At 44.2% G+C, this 24,235-nt stretch overlaps 1 long non-coding RNA gene across 1 annotated transcript in view; it reads left to right on the top strand.

Annotated features, from left to right (window-relative positions):
- Nucleotides 1-273: 273 nt before the first annotated feature.
- The window catches only part of LOC105728403 (uncharacterized), a 159,379-nt gene continuing 135,417 nt past the window's right edge, over nt 274-24,235 (top strand). Inside the window, exon 1 of the long non-coding RNA XR_010339598.1 lies at nt 274-606. This is a non-coding gene — a long non-coding RNA (uncharacterized LOC105728403). The remainder of the gene's footprint in view (nt 607-24,235) is intronic.

Here is a 24,235-nt window from a genome sequence, read left to right as displayed (position 1 = left end):
TTAACCAGCCTGTACTTGTGTGGCGGTTTGGGGGTGCAAATGTTGGACCTTGCAACGCTTCCTTCTAACAGCAGCCCAGCTGGAGGAAATGCAGGTGGGTGTGACTGCAAATTTGTGGTCTCCAACCACAGCAGGGCCTCTGCAGTTCTTCACAGAAGCCCGGCTGGCTTCCTCTTATCAGTCTCAGCACTTGGCCTGGCCCCTCCATCACAGCAAGTATGAATAACAGTGCTGACGTTGTTCTTATCAATATGATTGAGGCTGTCAAGTTAAACACCAGCAAGTCCTCTCGCTCTTAAACTGTGTTCATCCTTCCTTCCAGACTTCATTTTGTCTCCAGGAATTCTCTGCCTAGAGGACAACACAGTTTCTCTTTACCCTCACACAACACTTCTAACAGATATATGGGTCTTTTCCTACCCCAAACAAGTCTCCAATTCTCCAAACACCACTTAGGAGTCCTACAATTTCATCCAATTCTGACACTGTCTACCCAGAGTTAGCATCAGATCCCACGAGTTCAGAGCTCAGTCTCGCAAGACTTCAGACGCCAATCAGGAGTCCAGACCTGTACTCCCAGGGACTCAGGAGGCTGAGCGACCAGCTGTAAGTCAGGAGGAGTTCCCGATCTCTTCCTTGGGTTTGATAATTTGCTAAAATGGTCAACAGAACTCAGGGAAAACACTTAGGTTTACTGTTTACTCAGGAATAGCAGATAGAAAAGATGTACAGAATAAGGCATTGGGGATGCAGGACATGGAGCTTCCATGCTGTCTCTGGGCACTCCACCCTCCCAGCACCTGCACAGTTTCAGCTATCTGGAAGTGCACTACCTCTTGTCCTTCAATAGGTTTTATAGCGCTTAACCCCCAGGACCTGATGCCTCTTCCCAGAGGTTAGTGGGGGGGGATGAAAGTTTGTTTTTATCAAGTGTCTGCAAATGAATCTGGCTTTTTTTTTTTGAAAGGGAGAAAGAGAAAGGGGGAGAGAGAACAGGAGTCTTGCTCTATTGCCCAGGGTGGAATGCAATCTAAAAATAGGTATTAAAAACCTCTTTTATGCCGATAATTGTGCTTAACAGTGGAGACAGGAAGGAATAAGGGAAGAAAATAACAAACAGCCAACCAATATTTCATTTAAGTCTGTGAAATGCTATGTAAATGCTGAAGAGTGATTTACTTCCAATTATGTGGTCACTTTCAAAATAGGTGTAATATGATACTGAGAAAAATATATGTTCTGTGGACCTAGGGTGAAGAATTCTATAGATATTCACTGAGTTTACTTGTTTCAGGTCTGAGTTCAAATCATAGATGTCCCTGTTAATTTTCTATCTCGTTGATCCGTCGAATATTAACAATGTGGTGTCAGAGTCTCCTGCTATTGTGTGGGAGTCCAGGTCTCTTTATAAGTCATTAAGAACTTATATATCTGGGTGCTCCTATATTGAATGCATATATATTTATGATCATTAACTCCTGTTGTTACATTGATCCTTTTTCTATTATGTAATGCCCTTGTTTCTTTTAGTCTTTGTTACTATTAAAGTCTATTTTGTCAGAAATGAAAGTTACAACTCCTGTTTTTTTTTTTTTTTTTTTTTTTTTGCTCTCCATTTGATTGGTAAGTCTTCCACCAGCCCTTTGTTTTGAGTCTTTGTGTATCCTTGCTTATGAGATGAATCTGGATACAGCGTACTGATGGGTTTTGACTTTTTTTTCAATTTGCCTGTCTGTGTCTTTGATTGGGGCATTTAATCCATTTAAATTTAGGATTAATATTGATATTTGTGAGTTTAATATTGTCATTTAATGGTAGCTGGCTATTTTGCCCATTAGTTGATACAGATTCTTCATTATGGAGATACTCTTTACCTCTTGGTAATTTTTTGGGATGACTGATACTGGTTGTTCCTTTCTGTGTATAGTGCTTCTTTCAGAAGCTCTTGTAAAGCAGGCCTGGTGGTGATGAAATCTGAGTGCTTGCTTGTTCACGAAAAAATTTATTTTTCCTTCATTTATAAAGCTTAGTTTGGCAGGATATGGGATTCTGGGTTGAAAATTCTTTTCTTTGAGGATATTGAATATTGACCCCCACTCTCTTCTAGGGTTTCTGCTGAGAGATCTGCTGTGAGACTTATAGGCTTCCCTTTATGGGTAACCTGACCTTTCTCTCTAGCTGCCCTTAGAATTTTTTCCTTTATTTCAACCCTGGTGAATCTAATGATTATGTGTCTTCAGGTTGCTCTGCTTGAAGAATATCTTTGTGGTGTTCTCTGTATTACCTGGAGTTGAGTATTGTCCTGCCTTACTAGGTTAGGAAAGTTTTCCTGAATAATATCCTGAAGAGTATTTTCCAGCTTGGATTCATTCTCTTCATGACATTCAGGTACAGCTATCAAACGTAAATTAGGTCTTTTCACATAGTCCCATATTTCTTGGAGACTTTGCTCATTCCTTTTTACTCTTTCTTCTCTAATCTTGTCTTCTTGTTTCATTTCATTAAGTTGGTCTTCGACCTCTGATATCCTTTCTTCTGCTTGATCAATTCGACTGTTAAAACCTGTGCATGCTTCGTGGCGTTCTCGTATTGTATTCTTCAGTTCCATTAATTCACTTATATTCCTCTCTAAATTGTCTATTCTCGTTAGGATTTCATCAAACCTTTTTTCTAGGTTCTTAGTTTCTTTACATTGGGCTAGAACATGTTCTTTTAACTCACAGAAGTTTCTTCTTATCCATTTTCTGAAGCCTAATTCTGTTAATGGAACACACTCGTTCTCCCTCAGGCCTTGTTCCCTTGTTGATGAGGAACTGCAATCCCCTGTGGAGGGAGAGGCACTCTGATCCTGGGTATTCTCAGCCCTCCTGCGCTGGTTTCTTCCCATCATTGTAAATCCACCCACCTGTCGTCTTTGCAATTACCGACCTTCAAATTAGGTCTCTGAGTGGATGTCCAACTTATTGATTCCCAGCGCCGAAATCAGCAACCCACTATGCCGGCTAAAACAGCAGCGTTAAGATTGATGGTGCTTTTCTGCCCAGGAATCTCTGGTCTGGCTTCCTTCTTGAGTCCCTTTTTCAATCAGTTGAATAGGAAACTCTGCCTTCCTGGAGCTCCAAACGTTGACCAAACAAGGGACCCAGTTCTGTTTACTCTGTACCAAGAACCGCCACGCTGGCCACAAGAGTCATGCTGGCAACCTGTGGGGCTCCTCTGCTGGGAATCTCCTGGTCCGTGAGCAACAAAAATTCATCTGAAAGTGTGGTGTCCTCTCATTCTCTGCACTTTCACTGGGAGCTACAATCCTGAGCTGCTAGTAATAGGCCATTTCGGATCTCTCTCTTGTTTTGTTTTTGAGATGCAGTCTCGCTCTGTCACCCAGGCTGAAGTACAGTGGTGTGATCTAGGCTCACTGCAACCTCTGCCTCCCAGGTTCAAGCAATTCTCCTGCCTCAGCCTCCTGAGTAGCTGGGATTACAGGCATGCACCACTATGCCCAGCTGATTTTGTATTTTTAGTAGAGATGGGTTTCACCATGTTGACCAAGCCGGTCTTGAACTCCTGACCTCAGGTGATCTGCTCCTGTCAGCCTCCCAAAGTGCTGGGATTACAGGCATGAGCCACTGTGCCTGGCCTGAAAGTTTTAACCTCTAGTCATTTGGTCTTTCTGAGAACTATCCCCATCCTGAAGCTATCTGGGTCCCCTATGTAAGTTACCTCATTGGCATAAACTCAGGAGTGATCAAAAGGTACTTATTAATAACAAAAGACACTCCTGTCAGGAAATCCCAAGGGTTTTAGGGGCTCTGTACCAGGCACTAGGGATAACAACTGAATGTATTGTTATACCATATTCCCTCTCCTTTTTGTCTAAGGCTTGTTGCCCAAACTGCCCTAATTCTTACCCTTTCAGGTTTCCTATTTCATCAATTTCCCCTTCATTTACATATGAAATCTATATTTTACTCTGGGCTCTTTTATTTCAGCATATTACTGTGGTTAAGTGTCTCATTTTCAAAATGAAAATATAAGTAAATATATAAGAAGTCTCCCCCTGCCTGGCACCCTTTCTGGAGTCTACCTTCCTTGCCCCTCATCACAAAAAAAATTTCTCAGAGCAGTGTTTGCTTTTGCCCCACCCCCTTGCCACCCTTCTCTTCTTCAGCCCACGGCCATCAGACTTCTGTTCTATCACTCCCCTAAAACCATGCAATGAAGGTCAGTAATGAGCTTTTAATCGCCAAACCCAATGGGGCGATTGGTTTGGGTTGCTTGGTTTTTGTTGCTTGGCTTTTCTGCAACATTTACCACTTCTTCCTCTTGGAAACCCCACACTTCTTTGGCTTCTGTGCCATTTTCTCCTGTTCTCAGGACATGTCTCAGTTCTGTTTTGCCTCCTGTAATAGTCGAGGTTCTCCAGAGACAATCAAAAGGACATATTAGAGGGAATTGGCTTACATGATCACAGAGGTGGAGGAGTCCCATGCTAGGCCATCTGTAAGCTGGAGAACCAGAGAAGCCAGTAGTGTGGCTCAGTCCAAGTTCAAAGCCTTAGAACCAGGGAGGTTGACCATACAGTCCCCAGTCCAAGGCCAAAGACCCAGGAGCCCACGAGATGCTGATGTAACAAGCCCCAGAGTCTGACAGCTATAGAACCTGAAGTCCAATGTCTAAACGCAGGAGGAGAAAGGCATCTTGCTCTGGAGGGGAAAGGGGAGAGAGAGAGAGAGAGAGAGAGAGAGAGAGAGAGAGAGGAAATGAGTCATTCCCTTCTTTCTCCTGTTTGTCTCAGCTGGGCCCCCAGCAGATTGGATGGTACCTACCCATACTGAGGGCTAGTCCTCCTCCCTGTGTTCACTGACCCACATGCCAGTCTTATCTGGAAATATCCTCACAGACATCCAGAAACAATGCTTCACCAGCCATCTAGGCATCCCTCAATCCAGTCAAGTTGACACCTGCAACTGACCTCCCACCTCTTCCCCATTTGGCTGCCTCCTCCACTCCTGGCTCTTCTGTCCTCCTGCATCTCTCCCTCTCTCTCTCTCTGGCTTTCTCATATGTACAAGCCCACCTTTCCATTTGCCTACGAATAATAACATCTCTACTGGATGGAATAGTGTTCCCCAAAATTCATGCCCACCCAGAACCCTGAATGTGACATTTGGAGACAGGGTCTCTGCAGATATAATTAGTTAAGATGAGATCCTCTGGATTCGGGTGGACCCTACATCCAGAGACAGATGGTCTTGTAAGAAAGCCTGTTCTTCTTACAAGAGCGGAGGAGGGTGACATATACAGACAGTGGCAGAGATTGGAAAGGAACACCAAGAATGGCCACAACCTTAGAAAGGAAAGAGGCATGACCCTCTTCCTCAGGGTTCACAAGAAAAAACCAACCATGCTAATGCTTTTATTTTGAACTTCTAGACTCCAAAACTGAGAGAGAATAAATGTTCTGTTTTAAGCTACCCAGTTTGTAGTAATTTATCACGGTGGCTCCAGGACATAAATCCCATGTCCTCACCCAAATCTCTGGTCCTGATGGCTCTTCTCTAGAGCTGGCTGCTCACTGGGCATCTGGGGGACAGTGCCCAGGTCCATACAACATGCCCATTCAAGTGAGCATGCCTGGGTCTTCCCCTCAAACCTGCACAGCCTACCGTATTTGCTATCCTGAGTAATACCCGCCGCCACCCCAGCCTTCTGAGTCAGAGACTCCTGAGTCACTTTGCCCTCCCTCTCCTTCATTCCTTGTATCCAGTGAATCATGACATAGGGTCAATTCTACCTTTATAACACCTCTGGCACCCTTCACTTCTTCCATCCTCACATCTCCAGCTTGAATTCAAACCCAGACTGTGGTTTGCTCACTCTCTATCCTTTCTCCTCATTCAAATGCAGGAGGTGTAGGAGGTAGAGCTGGAGGCCTGACCACCAGTTAGGAGAGTGACCATGGGCAAGAGATGATCAGGCAGAAGACTGTGATGGGGAAAGGAGCACATGGGCAGGGATTAAGGTAGCTGAATTGACCATATTTAGAATCTCGGGCATCAGTCCATCAGTGAACGTCTCGGGATTTTGGCCATTTCACCAGTTATACCCCCTTCTATTGTAATATGATAGCATCCAGTTCAAGACAGGACAAAGTTTCTTGTGATCAATTTACAGACAAGATAATGTCCTATTACTTGACAGCTAATGAATTTTCCTCGTCTGATCGGTTTAGTAGTAAGCCAACTTCCACGGGGACCTGGGGAGGCCAGGAGAGAAGTAATGGTTATGAAAGAGCATGGACTTCAGGATCCAAGATGCTGAATTTCATGTCCTGTTCTCATACTTACTGCCTGTGCAGCCTTGAACAAAATATTCTTTCCAAGCTTTCACTTTTCTTAATCTGTAAACTGAGCATAACAATACCTATGGATTTATCAGAGAAGTTTATAGGAATAAAATTAAGCATTTTGAGATGTAACAAGGTGGTTAATGCAATTAGAAATTTTTTCATGATAGATCATTGTCTGTCTATAAAGACTGATTGGGAAATGTAATAAGGTTTTCTATCTCCCATTTAAAACTGAATTTATTTCACCAGCTTCAGGCAAAGAAGCTGGAAAATGGTGTGTCTTTTCCTAGGAAAGAAGGACCTGCCTCAGTGTGTCTCCCACATGGGAGGAGTGAACCGTTATGGCATCCTGGCCCTTTTTACCCATGTGTGAGGTGCACTGAGGAAGAAAAGGCAGGAGAGAACCTGTTTCTTGCTTCTGAGGCAGAATAGCTCATTCCACTGATAACACAGTTGAAAGAAGGTCAGGGTTGCACCAATGGGAAGGGGTCTGTGAAAGCCAATCTACTTCCTGTGGGCTCTCTGAGCAGATGCAGGAGGCCAGGAGAGCAAATGCCACTTATCGCTCCTCCTACAATGAAGCGGTGGTTTTGTCTGCTGGCTGGTGTGAGTTGAATTGTGTCCCCTTGAAAGATATATAGAAGTCCTAACCCCTGGTACCTGTGAATGGACCTTATTTGGAAATTGTTGCAGATACGATCAAGTTATGATGAGGTCATGTTGTATTAAGGTGGGTCCTAACCTATGACTGGTATCCTTGTAAGAGGAGAAAAATCTGGGTGTAGACACAGACACACAGGGAGATTGCCATGTGACAACGGAGGCAGACATTGGAATTAAGATGCCACAAGGCACGGAAGGGTAAGGTTGCCGGCCACCACCTGAAGCTAGGAGAGGAGCAAGGAAGAGACTTTTCTGGAGCCTTCAGAGAGAGCATGGCTCACTAATACCTTGATTTTGGACTTCCAGCCTCCAGAACTATGAGAGAATAAATTTCTCTTGCTTTAAGCCACCTTTGTGGTCTTTAATTTTGGCAGCCTTAGGACATTAAAACACAGGTTCTCTCCATACATTGGGTGGACGTCACCAAAGGCAGGAGGTACTCACGTGGGGCAATTCAGCACTCCCTTATAGACCCTCACTCATTTTGCTCAGTCTGTTCTGTCTGAGTATTCCAATTTTGGACCAAAGATCTTTTTTTACAACTTTTATTTATTTTTAATTTTGTTTTAAATTTTTAAAAAATGTTTTAAATAGAGACAAGGTCTCATTATGTTGGCCAGGCTGGTCTTGAACTCCTGGGCTCAAGAGATCCTCCCACTCTGGCCTCCCAAAGTGCTGGAATTATAGGCATGAGCCACCGGGCCAGCATCAAAGATCTTTTTATTTGACTGAGGTAGTAGCTGTGGTGTTGAAGAAAAAAAGGTAGGACTTGAATGTTGCTTCGTCAATTATTGCTGTGTGTCCTCAAGAGAGTGCAATTTATTTTGTGACTCTGTTTCTCCATTGTTTGGTTGGGGGTGTTAGTTTCTGCCTTCCTGGGCTTGGAATTCAATGAACCCGTGGGGAAGGTTTTTGGCCTGGAGTCAAGCCCATCAACGTTGCTTCCCTCAGAAGGCGGAAGCGCAGGAGCAGTGGTCGGAGCTCTGCTTTACCTTGTCATTCATTATTGTGACACCATCGGGCTCAACTCCAGTTATCCCTGTTGTCACCGACACATCTTTAGAAAAACCCTTTCAGCATCTGACACCTTTGTGCAAGTCCTCTCTCTCGGCTAAAACTCCAAGGCGTCTTTTGGGCTCATGCACTTGGGGGCTTATTTAAGGTCAGTGTCATTGCCATCCCCTCTCACTTTCTCCCCCAACAATTGTTAGATTTTCTTAAGAATCCTGAGGTTGTCAGAGCACCACCCCCTGCTTGTGGCACCACACTGGTTTTTTGATGCTTGCTGGTCTTCTCTGGACTTTCCAAACCTGGGTAAGCTCTGTTCTTTCCCAGAGTTGGATGACAACAAAACAAAGACGACAGCAAGGGCCCGGTGTGGCCGGCACTGTCCCTAGAGCTTCACAGATACTCACTCATTTAATAGTCTCCTGTACCTCTTTTATCGCCTTCTTCCGTGTCAAACAAAAATGTTTTCATGTGCCACTCTAGTTCATTTGTAGAATTTGTTAATGTTTTGTTTTGATTTTTAGTTGTTTTTTCAGTGGTTGCTCTAGGAATTACTAGATACATCTGAACTCGGCACAATCTGCTTCGGGTTAACACTGACTTAACTCAGGTAAAATACTACGACTTTGCTCGGATATATTCTCCTTCACTCTTTTCCTTGTGCTGTCATTGTCATATATTGTACATCTGAATAGGATATAAACCCAGTAATAGAATGTTATAATCATTGGTTGTTTTGTTTCAGTTTTTGTTTTATTTTTTGAGATGGGGTCTCATTCTGTTGCCTAGGCTGGAGTGCAGCGGCGCAATCGTGATAATGGCTCGCCACAGCCTCCACCTCTGGGCTCAAGTGATCCTCCCACCTCAGCCTCCCTAGTAACTCGGGGTACAGAGGCACGGCCCTGCACCCAGCCTGTAATGCTCAGAACAGCGCTGGCCACAAAAGCGCCCTTGGTATCGTCTTTGTTTTGTTGTCATTCAAAACAGGGCTTACCTAGGAAGCTCTAAGGCCAGCCAGTCACCAGGTTTGGAAAGTCCAAAGAAGACCAGCAGGTATCTAAAAGCCGGTGTGGTGCCATGGCAGGGAGCATACTCAGCCTCTTGCTAGCTGAGCTGGAGGTGGAGGAGAGACAGCATCTCCTCTGTCCTGTTCTTCCTGTCCTGTGAGTTTCCAGCAGCCCTGGCAAGATGTCTTTCATGTTAGATTCATTCTGATCTTTTGAAGGGGTGGCAATATGTTCCTCTGCTAGGGGAGGATTTTCTTGTTTGTACTTAACGGTAACAACTTAACAGAAAGAGAATTAAGCTCTGTGGTCAGACTTTTAGGATTAATCTATTCATTCCATCGATTGTGTATTCCATGTCTTCGTTATGTCTCTTTGTAATCATGTATTCATCGTGTGCCAGACATCTGGGGCCCTGAGATAAATCAGACGAATGCCTGCTCTCAGGGGCTCACAGGCTTGGGGTTTGGGTGTGCTAGGTTTTCCTTCAGGCCAGGTCACTCGGTGACTCTAAATCCCTTTCTCCCTATGCTCTGGATAAGGTCTGATAGTCTTCAGACAGTACTCTCGGGGTTACCAGTAGTCAAATAGAACCAGCTCCTAAGATGAAAAATGTTTGTTCTCCTTGTCCAATAGCTCCATGTATGTATGTGTGTGTGTATCTATGTTTATATGTATATTTTTAGAGGCAGGGTCTTGCTGTGTCACCTAGGCAGGAGTACAGTGGCATGATCAAAGCTCACTGTAGTCTCAAACTCCCGGGCTCAAGTGATTCTCCTGCCACCACTCCTATTTTTTTTTTCTTTTTTTTGGAAAAAGGGTCTCGCTCTGTCACTCAGACTGGAGTACAGTGGTGTGATTTCGGCTCACTGCAACCTCTGCCTCCCAGGTTCAAGTAATTCTCCCACCTCAGCCTCCCTAGTGGCTGAGATTACAGGTGCATGCCACCACGCCCAGCTAATTTTTGTATTTTTTTTAGTAGAGAAGGGTTTTCACCATCATGGCGAGGGAGATCTCAAACTCCTGACCTCAAGTCATCTGTCCCCCTTGGCCTCCCAAAGCACTGAGATTACAGGCATGAACCACGTCACCTGGCCTCCTGTCTAAGTTTAAAAAAAAAAAAAAGTAAAGATGAGGTCTCACTAATTTTCCCTGGCTGGTCTTGGTCTTGAACTCCTGGGCTCAAGCGATCTTCCTGCCTTGGCATCCCAAAATGCTGGAATTACAGGCATGAGCCACTGCACCCAGCTCCCTCCCCATATTTAAATTGGAGCAACTGAGGCTCTTGCTGAACAGTGGGTGTAAATGGTCCTGAAACAGCATCTAGGTCACTTCCAGAATATCAGGTCACATCCAGAATATCTGTGCCAAAACACTACATACAGCAGGAAGGTCGCGCTCTCCACCTGGTGCAGTGGGCCAGACCTGGAGTCTGATATCCTTTCCCCAGGCCAGGACCCAAGCCGAGTTTGAACTTGGAAGAGAAAAGCAGGTGACGCTGGTGAGGAAGGAACCTGCTCTGCCCACTTCTTCTCCGGCCACTTTCTTTAATGTCAGTGCTCAGAGCAGCACACAAAACAATACCATGAAGATCCCCTTTACTTCTTAGAACTGAGACCCCTAGCCGCTGAAAGATCTGCTCTGTTCTGCTTTGCTTTCACTGAAAGTGAAAGTGGCAACATGAACTCATAGGTTGCTGAATGTCAGTGGATGTGTAATATACCATCATTGAAAAATGTTCGACCAACTGGGTGTAGTGGCTCATGCCTGTAATTCCAGCACTTTGGGAGGTCAAGGTAGGAGGATTGCTTGAGCCCAGGAGTTCAAGGCCAACCTGGGCAACATGGCAAGACCTCATCTCTACAAATAATTAGAAAATTGGCTGGGTGTGGTGGTGTAAGTCTGTGGCCCCAGATGCTTGGGAGGCTAACGTGGGAGACTCACTTGAGCCTAGATGGTCAAGGCGGCAGTGACTGCACCACTGCACTCCAGCCTGGGTGACAGAGTGAGACCCTGTCTCAAAAAAAAAAAAAAAAAACCCAAAAATATCCAACCAAGTGTGAGTTCTGCAGGGAACTTAGATTTCTTTTATAAAAAATAAACGTTGTACTTAGATTGGAATTTGAGTCATCTCTTTTTTTTCTTGAATTTAGAGTCACATTCCTAGTGGAATATATATTTTGAACTTATTTGGGAGAGGAGGGAACTTATTCATTTTCTAGTGCTCTATGGCTAAGAGTGGGACTGATGAAATCACCTCTAAGATGCCCTTTGTTTCAGATATTCTTATCACCTTCACATGACATAACTTTCCCATGTAAGCTATAACTGAGATAAAATTAAGGTGCTAATCTAATGCTATCATCTGACTCAAGGCTCATGATTCGTAAGGGAAGTTGAGTCAAATGACCTATGCAGGGATGATTAAATGGTCCTAGGTAGCTGTTTCACTATGGGTTTTTTTGCCCAAACTTTGCCCCACTAGTGAAAGTAAAGGCCCAGTTTCCCCACAGATTGATTCTCACTAAGATTCATGCCCAGAAATAGTTATCCTAGTACAACTTGTTATTCAAAATAATTTGGAAACCACCTAAACGTCTATTAATTGGAAATGGGTAAATCATAGTTTAGCTATACAACAGGATGTTATGCAGTGATTGAAAATATTTTGATAGAAGGATATTTGTTGGAAAATATTTATAACAGAATATTAAGTGGAAAAAAATTAAGTGAACTATAATTGTGTGACTTCCATTTTTAAAATTACATAAACGTGTATGCATATATAATACATATATTGATGTGCACAGTGATGCATGCATTTATTCAACAAGTGTGGATTGTGTACCTTTTATGTACCAGACACTGGGCTAGGGGCTGAGGTTACAGAGATGAGTAAGATTGATTCAATCCCCACCTCCCTTATAGTCTAGCATAGGAAAAGGCATAGCAGCAAATACATCCAGTATTCATAACAGCATTTTTCTGGCTGGTGGGTAATTTGAATTTTCTTCTTTACCTATTTCTGTATTTTTCAGATTTTCTACTAAAAGTAAATGCCCTTTATAGAAAGAAAAAGACAACAAATGTTATTTTAAAAACTGAGCAGAGCTGAAAACATGCCCCCTGGCATAAGACTCTGACCCTGAAACGGAAGGGTCCTTTTGACAAACTGAAAGATCTTTGGCCTGGGGACCAGGAGGCTGTCACTAGCCCACCATCGGATTGTAGACAAATGACTTTGCTCTCCACATCTCATTTCCTCTCCTGTATGATGATAGTTTGGCCCAAGTGAAGCTTAAGGTCCTTCCAGTTCTAGTCTTTAGGGAATCTCATGGAATTTGCAGACTTTGGAAGGGGAGAAGAATTTCCATAGAAGCAAAACTACAGGTCGGTAATATCACCTGCTTTTGTAATTTTTCTAATTCACAATTTGGTTGTGCTTCTTACCTCACACATAAATGTCATCTTTAGTTTATGTGCAAATCATTTTTTGAGCCTTTTAGACCCAGCTCATCCAACCCACAGCCCATGGGCTGCATACGGCCCAGGACAGCTTTGAATGTGGCCCAACATAAATTCGTAAACTTTCTTAAGACATTATGAGATTGTTTTGTGATTTTTTTTTTCTCTTATCAGCTATCATTAGTGTTAGTGTATTTTATGTGTGGCCCAAGATGTGGTCCAGGGAAGTTAACAGATTAGATACCCTGTCCTAGATTCTTCCTTCTCCACCTTTGTCCTTGGGAGAAACTTGGGAAAAAAGATAGCATCAGCTTCCCCAGGTCAACTTCTCTGTATTCCCTAAAGCAGTTTTCCATCAGTTATTGAGAAGCCTGTCTGCCTAGCCTCACACCAGATACAACAGAGGAAAGAGTCAGGCATGGCTTCCATCCAAGTAGCTTGCCGTATTGATGGACAGAGGCAATGTAAGCTTATAAAACAATTTGAGAATGTCCAGGCTGGTCCATACTGTTCCATCAGTATCTGTTTTAGGTATTGACAAAGGGAGACAAATAGTCTGGGTGGCAGATGTCAAGAGAAGACCCCCAAAGTCAGCAAGGTGTGACCTAAGCCTTGTAGGATGAGCATGATTGAAATAGATACAAGGAAAGGGGATGGCATTTCTAGTAGGAAGACCAGAATGAAATGGGAGCAAAGTCCATTGATATTAGGGTTGCCAGATATAACAAATAAAAACACAGGATGCCCAGACAAATTTAAATCCCAGATATATCATAAATAAGTTTTAGTATGTTTCCTGCAATATTTAGCACATATGTATATTAAAAATTATGCATTGTTTACCTGACATACAAATGTACCCAGGTGTCCTGTATTGTATCTGGCAACCTTAATTGGGGTGTGGTCCTGTATGCATTAACATCCAAGAAACTTACCTGTCCAAAGCAGGTAATTCAAATAATGATTCTACTGTCTTGGACATTTAGAGGATTGTACTGGCTCTGGTGCTGAGTCTGCTATGTTACCTTGTGAAAATAATTCATGAATCTGTACCTTATTGTACCACTTAAAAGTGATGAGTTTTAATATTGATGCATGTGTGTTCTAGAGCATTAGAATGAGAAAATTTGACATTGGGTAAGAAAAGGGAACCAGACCCCTCCTTTGACCCTCATATTGGAAAAGCTGACCCCTCCCCTTTAGATTCCCAGTCCATGGGATTCACTGCTACTTGCAAATATGTTATCTCCTTTCCTTTTGGGAACAGCTGGAGTATTTCATTTCACTTGTCTTCGTATCTTTCATCTGGTGTCATGATTGTTTTTCTCTTCACGTCTCTGTTCTGCCCTTCTCAATTCCTTCCCAAATGCAACTGATCCTGTAAGTCTTCTTGAATGCTTGCTGGAGGGGAACAGGAAATACTCAATCCCCAATTCTGTCTTCTCCAGCTCCCCAAAGCAACCTCAGAACAAGGGAAGGCAATGTGGACAGACATCAATCTGTCCTCTCCTTCTTAACAAACCCGTCCAACAGGAATCCTTGCCAACCTTCTCCCCCAGGTCTCAACTGGACAGTTAGGACATTTCTAGAAAATGGTAGAACAAAATCTGAGACTAGAATCGGCTCTCTTTTCACTTGTAGGGATCACATGTTTTCCAAATATGAGGGTCATTTTATTTTTCTTTGCCACATGAAACTCTACATGAAGACCACGCCTTTTCCTTATTCTCAGAGGCACGATTGTGGTGTTGGCACCCAGTCATTTTTATGCAATAATGTTGCAGTATTTAGAAATGTGTGCCTTCTTCTCACATATGTACTTGTTTATATGAAGTAAATTCCCTTTGTTCGAGAAGATAGGGTCTTCAGAAGAGGTGATTTGCTTCTATTTAGTGATTCACCCACTAAAAGTCTTGAGCTTTGCACCAAGTTCTCCTGGCCCTGGGTGACTTGTGTGTCCTGGTGTGACCATGAAGGCCATGGAGGGTGTTCAAAGAACACAGACTCAGCACTCAGCAGCACTGCTACTTTGATGTGATGTTTTTTTCAGAATCAGCTCTGAATACAAGCAAATCATTTGTATATTACCTGCTTCTGGGTCAGGGTTACTTTTAAATAGATCTAGATGACCCCATCCCAATCTGCAACCTCTTTAGATCACAGCACTTAAAAAAAGGGTTCATGGGATTCTTGTTTTTATTTCCATCTTTGGAGGTGTGTTAGAGCTAATGTTGGGGTTTAGTTTAACTCCCCAGGAGAGAGTATATTCTTCCCACTTGGCTGTGACACAGGCTTGTGTCTGGTCTCAAAATCAGCTTCTCATAGAGCATACTTCATCAGCCAGCAGTTAGTCTGTGAGTTTCAATTCAGGGAACAACACTGGAGTCCATCCATGGAATCTCACTGACTCCTAAGAAGACACATCACAGCCCCTTGAGATCCTTCGAAAAGCCCAACCTTCTCAGACAGATTCCCCTTTAACCCACCTGATGCCCGACTCCAGTGTGCCAGGTATGTCACAGGGTAGCTGCCTGGAGGAACATGGGCCTCCTGGTTTTTGAGAATGCTTGTGACTTGGCAGGGCAGTAGGAGCTGACTTGGCAAAGGCCATGTACTTCCTTTGTCTGTATTGAGGCCAAGTAAGAGAATTCAGGAACATAAATTCTGAAAGATTAGATTGAATCACAACAAGGCAGCTGTTGTTTTGCCAGAGTTTAAAGGGCATTGCAAGGGCTGTTGGACTGATTTCTGTTTTATTTAGGGATTTCCCACCTATCTCATGTGAAAACTATTGCTGTTGGCTTTTCTCTGCTGACTAAAACATGGTGTCCCCCTTAGGAAGGAAGAGGTTGTGTCTAGACTTGGAAGGAGGATAGACAGCCTTGTGCAGCTCAAGACTCAGCTGAGTGGTGGAGAGTGGAAGCCACGGGGCGATGGTCCAGCCGTTCATCAAGATGATCCCAAGTCTGGAAGCCTAGGTGGCCTGTCCAACATAAATCCTTCCAACTTTCTTTCCCAGGTCTCAACTGGACAGTTTAGGACATTTCTAGAAAATGGTGGGGTAAAATTTTAGCATCTCCCTTTCCTCCCCTTTTTAATACTCGTTGAATTAAGTTTAGATTGATTAATGGATGTATTCACTTTTCTAGGAGCTTCCTTAGTATTGACTTACTTACAATCCCTGAATATGACTGAAAATCATGGCGTTGCTCTTTCTCTCCATTTTCTAGTCTCCCCTTGTCTTTATCTCATCCAGGGGTTAGTCTGGTTTCACTAGTTGTCTTAATTGAGCCTCAGTCCCAAGGAAGCAACCCTCTCCCACCCTGGGTCCTTGGCAAAGTCTAAAGCACTCTCGTTCACTCACTCAGTGTTAGAACTGTCACTGGTCTAGAGAGGTTCTTGAGACATCTAGCCTACCTCTCTTAAAACCAGGCCTTCTGGCTGCAGGGCTCTTTCTGCAACACCACAGACTCTCATTGCAGATGCCCAAAGGGCAGTCTCTGGGTGCAGGGGAGGAAAGGTAACAGTGGCTGCGGGAGCCCAGAAGAAATCTATGTTTTTTAGCAGCTTTTGAAGAAGGTGCTTAGGATTTACCTTCATGCAAAGGCAGCTGAGGGTAGAAGTCTGCTAAAAGAAGGTGAGCAACCTCTCTCCTCTGGAGATGCTTCCGCCAGGTCCTTGAAGGGCTGCATACCACATGTGCATGCCTCTGCCCTCCTAGATCCCTGCTACCCTTTCCTAGTGACTGTCAGTGCCACTGAGCAGGTGGTTAGCAGCTGGGTAACGCTCTTCTTTCATCTCAGAAAAAGGAGGCAAGAGGGGAAGAAACAACACTGTAATGTCAGAGGTATGGGAGCAGTTTCCAGTTCATTTCACTCTTTTTTTTTTCTTGACATTTATTTTAGATTCAGCTAGGTTTGGAGTATGATTAATCCCACCACCCACGTACTGAGCATAGTACCTAAAAGGTAGTTTTCAGACCCTCTCCCTGCCTCCCACCCATCCCCATCTAGTAGTCCTCAGGGTCTGTTTCCATCTTTCTGTCTATGTGCGCTCAATGTTTAGCTCCCACTTATAAATGAGAACATGTTGTATTTGGCTTTCTGTTACTTTGCAGTGTCACAAATTCAAAGGAAATGGTGAATTAATGTACTTAGGATAATGGCCTCCAGTTGCATCCATGTTGCTGCCAAGGACACTATTTCATTCTTTTTTATGGCTGTGTAATATTCCACGGTGCATATGTATCACATTCTCTTTATCCAGTCCACTGTTGACGGGCACCTAGGTTGATTCCATGTCTTTGTTATCATAAATAGCAAGCTGATGAACATACAGATGCATGTGTCTTTTTGATAGAATGATTTGTATTACTTTGGATAGATACCCAGTAGTAATGGTGTTGCTAGGTTGAATGGTAGTTCTGTTTTAATTTCTTTGGGTTCCCAGGCCCATTTCTTATGGAGATTCCTGGAGAGAGTGATTCTGGCAATGTGTAAAGTCTACGTGCATGTGGCCTAGTCCTCCTTCCTTGTCAACTCCCTGTGCCACTGAGAAGAAGGAGCATTCCCAGGGGAGAGCACCCTCCTCCCACTTTGGGGTCAGATCACCAAGAGGGTGCACCATTGAGTCTCTGGGAGGAGGGTTTCTAGAATCCACACTGGACATGTCTCACTCCTGGATGTCTGCCCCTCCCCAGCTCTGCACAGGTGGGTCCACTGCAATGTTCTGCAAGTCTACGTGGCTACCCCTCATGGCCTCAGGGTGCCCATGCATTATCCTTGCCTTCTCAGTCCTCAATCCATACCATTCCTGATGGGTGAGGGCCACAAGGTGACAACCTCCTTTCTGCTTATCCTTGAGTTGGCCAGATTCCCCTGGGTCCTGAGATGAAGACCCAGGTGAAATGGGCTCAATTGTCCCATAGAGCTGATGGTTATGGTTTCTTTTGCATAAACATAGAAATTGACCCTCCCAGTCTTAAAACCTGATAAAGTTACATTTGTCTTATCTGAGTTTTTTTCTCAGAAAACCAATCATCAGTTCTCCCAGAGAGTATCAAGGAGCTGAAACTCACCAGTTTATTGCATTTGAATAATGAGATGCTGGACCCCTCACCCATCATGACTGTCTAACCAACCACCTGCTTCCTGTTGACCAGCTCCTCTTTCTTACCCTTCCCTAATTCTTGTTTTCCTGCATGTGTTTACATTTCTTCCCTGCTATATAAATCCCTGATTTTAGTTGGTCAGAGAAATGGATTTGAGACTGATCTCTCATCTCCTTGGCTACAGCACCTGATTAAAGCCTTCTTCTTTGGCAATAATTGCTGTGTCAGTGATTGGCTTTCTGCGTGGTAAGCAATAGGACCTAGATTGAACTGCAGGCATTTCAATAACACAGGGGTTGTGACCTGGGGCACAGGGTCCTGGGGGCCTGGGGTGATAGGGAATGCCCAGCCACCTCTCCTCTTCATCTTTATTCTGTGCTCAGCCTTCAGTGTCCCAGAGGGGTGTCAATTCGACTCTAAAAGCCAGTAGCACAGTGTAAAATCTGTGTCAAGATAGTATTAGGGTTCGTGAATGGCAGTGGAGGCCATGGGGTCAGTGGGGATGCTGTGAATGTGCATAAATGTGTGTGTATGTGCTAGAAAGAGCAAATGGCAACAGGAAAAGGATTCTTTTTTCAGGCCTGAGCAGGCAGGTGCCTATTTGTTTATGGTTTGCAGGCTCAGCAGGATAGTCATGGGAGAATAAACTTGGAAAGGAGAATCCCTGTTGTTTCCTTCGGAGGAGGCATCCAAGAATACCTGTTGTGTTGTAAATGGATAGCAAGTCCTCCTTGTGTTTTCCTGTGTGCTTGATTTGTTTGTTTTGAGATAGGGTCTCGTTCTGTTGCCCAGGCTGGAGTGCAGTGGCACAATCATGGTTCACTGCAGCCTCTACCTCCTGGACTCAAGCAATTCTCCTATCTCAGCCTCCTGAGTAGCTGTGACAACAGGGATGTACCACTATGTCCGGCTAATTTTGAATTTTTTTTTTATAGAGAGAGGATTTCACTATGTTGTTCAGCTGGTCTTGAACTCTTGGCCTCGAGTGATCCTCTTGCCTTAGCCTCCCATGTTGGGATTACAGGTGTGAGCCGCCGTGCCCGGTCCTGCTTGCAGGGCCTTAAAAGAGCACTCCAACACGACTGTGGAAGTTGCATGTGGAGGCATAGAAAGTTAAAGGATTTATTATACTCTTAGCACCTAGAGAAAGACGGGCCATAGGGAAGGAGCTCCAGGGAGCAGCTCAACCAAGCAGGTGGGGAGGAGAGAGGGAGAGAGAGTGTGTGTGTGAGAACTCACGGGCAAATGCCTTTATTGGGGGTTTAGAAAGTACACAATATAAGGAATGAGTGATTTCACTGATGCTTTTGACTGTCACTAGGTCATAGTTTCATGAGGTGAGAAGAGAAACGTGTGGCCAGGACTAGCTTTATCACTCTAATGTACCTGGTCATCTGGGTGGGGCGTTCACAGCTAGTTTATGGGGATGTTGAGGCATTGGGAAAATAGAAAGTTTTAACAATGTACAATACTCCTATGTGTTCTGCCTTAACCTTAATGAAGTTGTGGTAGAATTCCGCTGGCTGAGCCTAAATTTGTATTTAATACATCAACCAACAGTTCTAGTATCAGGTAATATGGTGGGTATTTATTGGTAAGGAAAGGATGCAGTTTGCAAAACTGTGACTCTGTGCCCAGATATTGGCAGCCATCAAGAAAACGCGAAACTTTGCCCTGTTTTTCAAATGCCGTCAACTTAGCCAGCACACTGCTACCCAGTGTGAATGAGACTAAAGTATCAGCATCCTACCTACTCTCTCTGTGTGGGCTTTTAGAATATTCTCTGAAGATGGGAGCAGTTTGGGTGAAGGGAGGCTGGACATAAGGAGGTCAGAATGTCTTCCAGAATGGAGGCAAACTTCAAAACCCCTGAACCCTGCAAGAAGAAGGGATTCAGGGGTGTGTCTTTCTGCCCTGAATGTTAGGTGTGCATGTCATTCCTGGACAAGTGTTTTCTTCCCTCTGGAAAATTTCTGCCATGTGCTGGGCTCAGGGAAGGTTTATATTTATATTTTGGGGTTTTTTTCCCCGTAAAATCCTAAATACTGTCATTGAACAGAAAGCACTCCTAATACCTCCCCCTTTTTAAAGCTTAAATTGTGTGATTGTGTTTGGAAATCATCTCAGGAAAGCCTGTGCAGGTCTGGATAAAGGATTATCATAAAGCTTGTCATTTAGATGGAACTCATGAAAAGGCTGAGACGGGATTGCTAATTTAACTCTTCCACCTGAATACGCAACACATAAGTAACAACCACAGTGGCAATAATAGTAAAATCCACCACATTAACAAACATTTCTTTCTCCCTTATTATGTGCCAGGCATTGTGCTAAAGCTTTGCAAAGCTTATTTCACTTAATCCTTGAGACACATCAAATGGTAATCTAGGCAAGAAGACAGTGGAAGAATCTCGTACCTCCATATTTTTCAATGGCAGAATTTAAGCCACGTGCTATGATAAGGGGAATATGTAGGCTTGCTTGTCACATTTTTCTCAATGAAAAACATCATTTAATTCTACAGAAAGCCCACTGAAGTCGATTTATGCTTTTTTCCCTGAGAAAAGGACAAATAGGCATTCAGGCCATGTGTTCAATAGTTTTGTTTTTTTAGGGACAGTGGTCTCACCCTGTCATCCAGGCTGGAGTGCAGGGTGTAATAATAGCTCACTTCAGCCCCCACCTTCTCCTGCCTCAGCCTCCCAAGTAGCCAGGACCATAGGTGTGCACCACCGTGCCCAGTTAATTTTTTTGTTGGGGTAGAGTCTTGCCATGTTGCCCAGGCTGGTCTCGAACTCCTGGGCTCGAGCAATCCTCCCATCCTGGGGCCTCCCAAAAGTGCTGAGGTGTTGGCCACCATACCCAGCTTAATTTCTTTAATGATATTTACTATGTGTTCCCTATGCCAGAATCTGTCTGGGTGCTGACACATTGCTGTTGATGCATGTAGTTTAGAGGTACTTTTGAATATGCAGCACAAATTGAGTTTTAACACCTTCCTCTAGGGCCAAGGAAAACAATTCATGCTTGGTGGAGTTTAACGGTAAAAGTTAAAAGATACGGGAAAGGATGTGCAAAATGGACTCAGAGCCCCTTTCCAGCCCTAAGCATCTATTACTGGAGATATACTGTGATCCTCCAAAGGATGGAATCCTCCTTGGGCAGAGTCTCTGAAGCAGAGCACAGATTCGTACAGAAGGCCGAACAATCATGACAGGAGGAACTAGTGGAACAAAACAGTGGATATGTAGATGTATTCATCAGTTCTAGCACTGCTATAAGGAATACCTGAGACTGGGTAATTTATAAAGAAAAGAGGTTCAGTTCGTTCACAGTTCCACAGGCTGTACAGAAAGCATGATGCTGGCATCTGCTTGGCTTCTGGGGAGGCCTCAGGAAACTTATAATCATGGCAGAAGGTGAAGGGGAAGCTGGCACTTCACATGGCTGGAGCAGGAGGAAGAGAGGGAACAGGGAGGTGCTACACACTTTTAAACAACCAGATCTCACGAGAACTCACTATCAGGAGAACAGCACCAGGAGATGGTGTTAAATCATTCATAAGAAACCACTCTTATGATCCAATTGCCTCCCACCAGGCCTCACCTCCAGCACTGGGGATTACAATTCAACATGAAATTTGGATGGGGACAGAGATCCAAACCATATCAGTGGATAAGTTATGGATACATTGGCAGTGTCACATTACCTGAAATTCACTCAACACACCTTAACCCACTACCTTCCTTCCTTCCTTCTTCCTCTCTCTCTCTTTCTGTCTCTTTCTTTCTCTTTCCTTTCCTTCTTCCTTCCTTCCTCTTTCTCTTTCTCTCTTTCTTTCAATGGAGTTTCACTCCCCAGGCTGGAGTGCAATAACGTGATCTTGGCTCACTGCAACCTCTGCCTCCTGGGTTCAAGTGATTCTCCTGCCTCAGTCTCCCAAGTAGCTGGGATTACAAGCATGCACCACCATGCCTGGCTAATTTTGTATTTTTAGTAGAGGCAGAATTTCACCATGTTGGTCAGGCTGGTCTCGAACTCCTGACCTCAGGTGATCCTTCTGCCTCAGCCTCCCAAAGTGCTGGGATTACAGGGGTGAACCACTGCGCCTGGGCAACTCACTACATTTCTACAGTTGATTTCTATTTCTCTGTCTGGGTTTCTATTTTCCTTTCATTTCTGTCCCAGATCAAGCTGCTTCTTCAACTTCCCTAGTCAATAAATGAGCTGGATTTATTTGGCCCTCACCTTTGAGGTCAGACTGTAGCCCAGTATCCTGAGTCATGAGCTTCTTGGCCTCCACTGAGAATTTCACCGAGTTAGTCTGTTGTCTTGAGTTCATTGTCTCTGACAGCTTTCTTTTAGTTGCCACTATTATTTTTTATCCCTTTTCAGGGCTTTCTTTTCTAATGAATGTATCCTATGGCTTTAAAAAGGGCATCACCTAACACGTTGGTTTTCTGTAGTCTTCCAAAAGCTCTTTTTATGCCTTTTTTTTTAAGCCGTATGCCATCTGAAGTTATTCAAGGGGTATGGCATGGTGACCTAGTTTGTTATTGCTTTGGCAAAGAGATGGATTAACAGAAATAATACCTTACCATCTGGTTTCTTAGCCAGGTCGCCTAGAGAAAAGAGCCTAATGCTCAGCTTAAGTGTTGAAACTTTATTAAGAGGTACAATCTCGGGTAAGCCAGAATGAAGGGAAAGAGAAAGGAGGTGGAGAAGGTGGCTTTCTGAACCAGCTGCTACTTCATAAGGCACAAGGCTAGGTGCTGGGCTCCACGGGATAAATCTAGACAGGATTATCATGCTTCGGAACCGTCCACTGGAGGGAAGAGTGGAGAGGCGATTTATTTGCTAGCTCCCTTGTACCTTTTGTGTTCTGTAGGTCAGGGTTTGTCCCTTGGGCAGCTAAGCCCTGCACTTCCAGGTTGCATAGGCCAGCCCTGGGAAAGCCTGACTCACACCCTGTGGTTTAGCTTCAGCAAAATCCAGCAGGGGAGGGAGCAGTCAGAGAGGTCCAGTATGAGCCCTGGATGGAGCAAGTGGCAGAGGAGCCTGAGAATGGAGAGGCTGATTAAATCTGGCCTCCTGATTTCAATGTGGACCTGCCCAATCGGAGGAGCTGGGAGATGGCCTGGGAGAGGAGAGGAAAAAAACACTTGCTCAGGTGGTGCCCAGGAGGTACTAGGAAGGGAAGCAGATCTGGCTTTGTCTTCAGGGCTCTTTAAAACAGGAGTCAGCACACTTTCTCTTAAAGGGCCAGGTGGTAAATATTTTAGGCTTTGGGGTTTGTGTGCTGAGAGGCAAAGTCAAGGATATGATATAGACACTTATAGAACTATTTAAAATGCCATCATTTAAAAATGTAAAAACTCTCTGGGCACAGTGGCTTATGCCTGTAATCCCAGCACTGTGGTAATCTGTGGCAGGAGGATCAGTTGAGGCCAGGAGTGTAAGACCAGTCTGAGCTACATAGTAAGATCTCGTTTCTTAATAAAAAATAAGAAGAAAAAATAGCAGGCATGGTGCCATACACCTATATGTCATAGTTACTTGGGAGGCTGAGATAGGAGGATTGCCTGAGCCTACAAGTTTGAGGCTGCAGTGAGCTATTATGGCGCCACTGCACTCTAGCCTGGGTGACACAGTGAGACCCCTGTCTCTAAAGAAAAAAAAAAAGAAAGTTAAAAAAAATGTAAAAACTGTTCTTAGCAGGTAGACTTTAAAGTCAAGCTGCTGGCCAAATTTGACGTTGGGGTTATAAAGTGCTGATCCTTGCTTTAGAGAACATGGATCGAAATAGGGTTCAGCTCCATTTCAGTTAATGTCTGTGATATTCCCAGGCACCCACAAAATTGTTTTTTTCTAGGACTTTTGTACAACACAGGTCTCTGAGGGCAGAGGTCACTAGGGTTGGCCTGATGGGCCAGTGTGTCTTGCACTCTGCCCTGGGGTGTTATTTATTTTAGGTTTGATGGGTGTGTGTGTCTTGGTTTGTGGAACTGGTTCATGCAGACTTGTGAATGCTGGTTCTACACATCTCTTCCCAATTCCTCATTCAGTGATGTCACATTGGTGTCTTGAACCTGGCCATATGGAGAATATTGACAGCGTGGAAACTGGCAAATGCTACAAATCAGGGCATTTTGAGGAACAGTGGGATGGGAATAAGCAATTGTCAACATTTACCAGCATACCACTGGGCATCTGCCTGTGGCGTTAGCTTTCCCTAGAGAATGTTCCGGAGATGGTTATATCTCACTGGGAGAGAAATATATAAAGGTGACGAGAGAGGCAAATTACCTTGATGGGGAGAAGGGAAGGGGCCTGAGGAGCTCCAGGCTTGCTAGTCACTTGCCTACTTAACACCTCTGCTTGGATATCCCAGGCACCCAAACTCAGAAGTCCAAAAGGTCCCAGTATCTCACCGCTCCCAATAAATGGCACTAGAATCATCTTGACATGCTTACTCTCTTCTCTCTCTCTTTCACTTCTCCTGCCTCCATCAAACAAATGAACCCTCAGGTCTTGCTGACAGTGCCTCTGAGCATTGTGAGATCCTTTTGTTTCTTCCATTCGCTTTGTTCTCCTGTTCTCACCCTGGCTGCCATTATCTCCTGCCTGGCCTCCTAG

This window comes from Aotus nancymaae, unplaced genomic scaffold (assembly GCF_030222135.1).
Source record: "Aotus nancymaae isolate 86718 unplaced genomic scaffold, 86718_ANA_hifiasm-v0.15.2.pri h1tg000079l, whole genome shotgun sequence".
Lineage (NCBI taxonomy): Eukaryota > Metazoa > Chordata > Mammalia > Primates > Aotidae > Aotus > Aotus nancymaae.
This window is presented reverse-complemented; position numbering and strand designations above follow the sequence as displayed.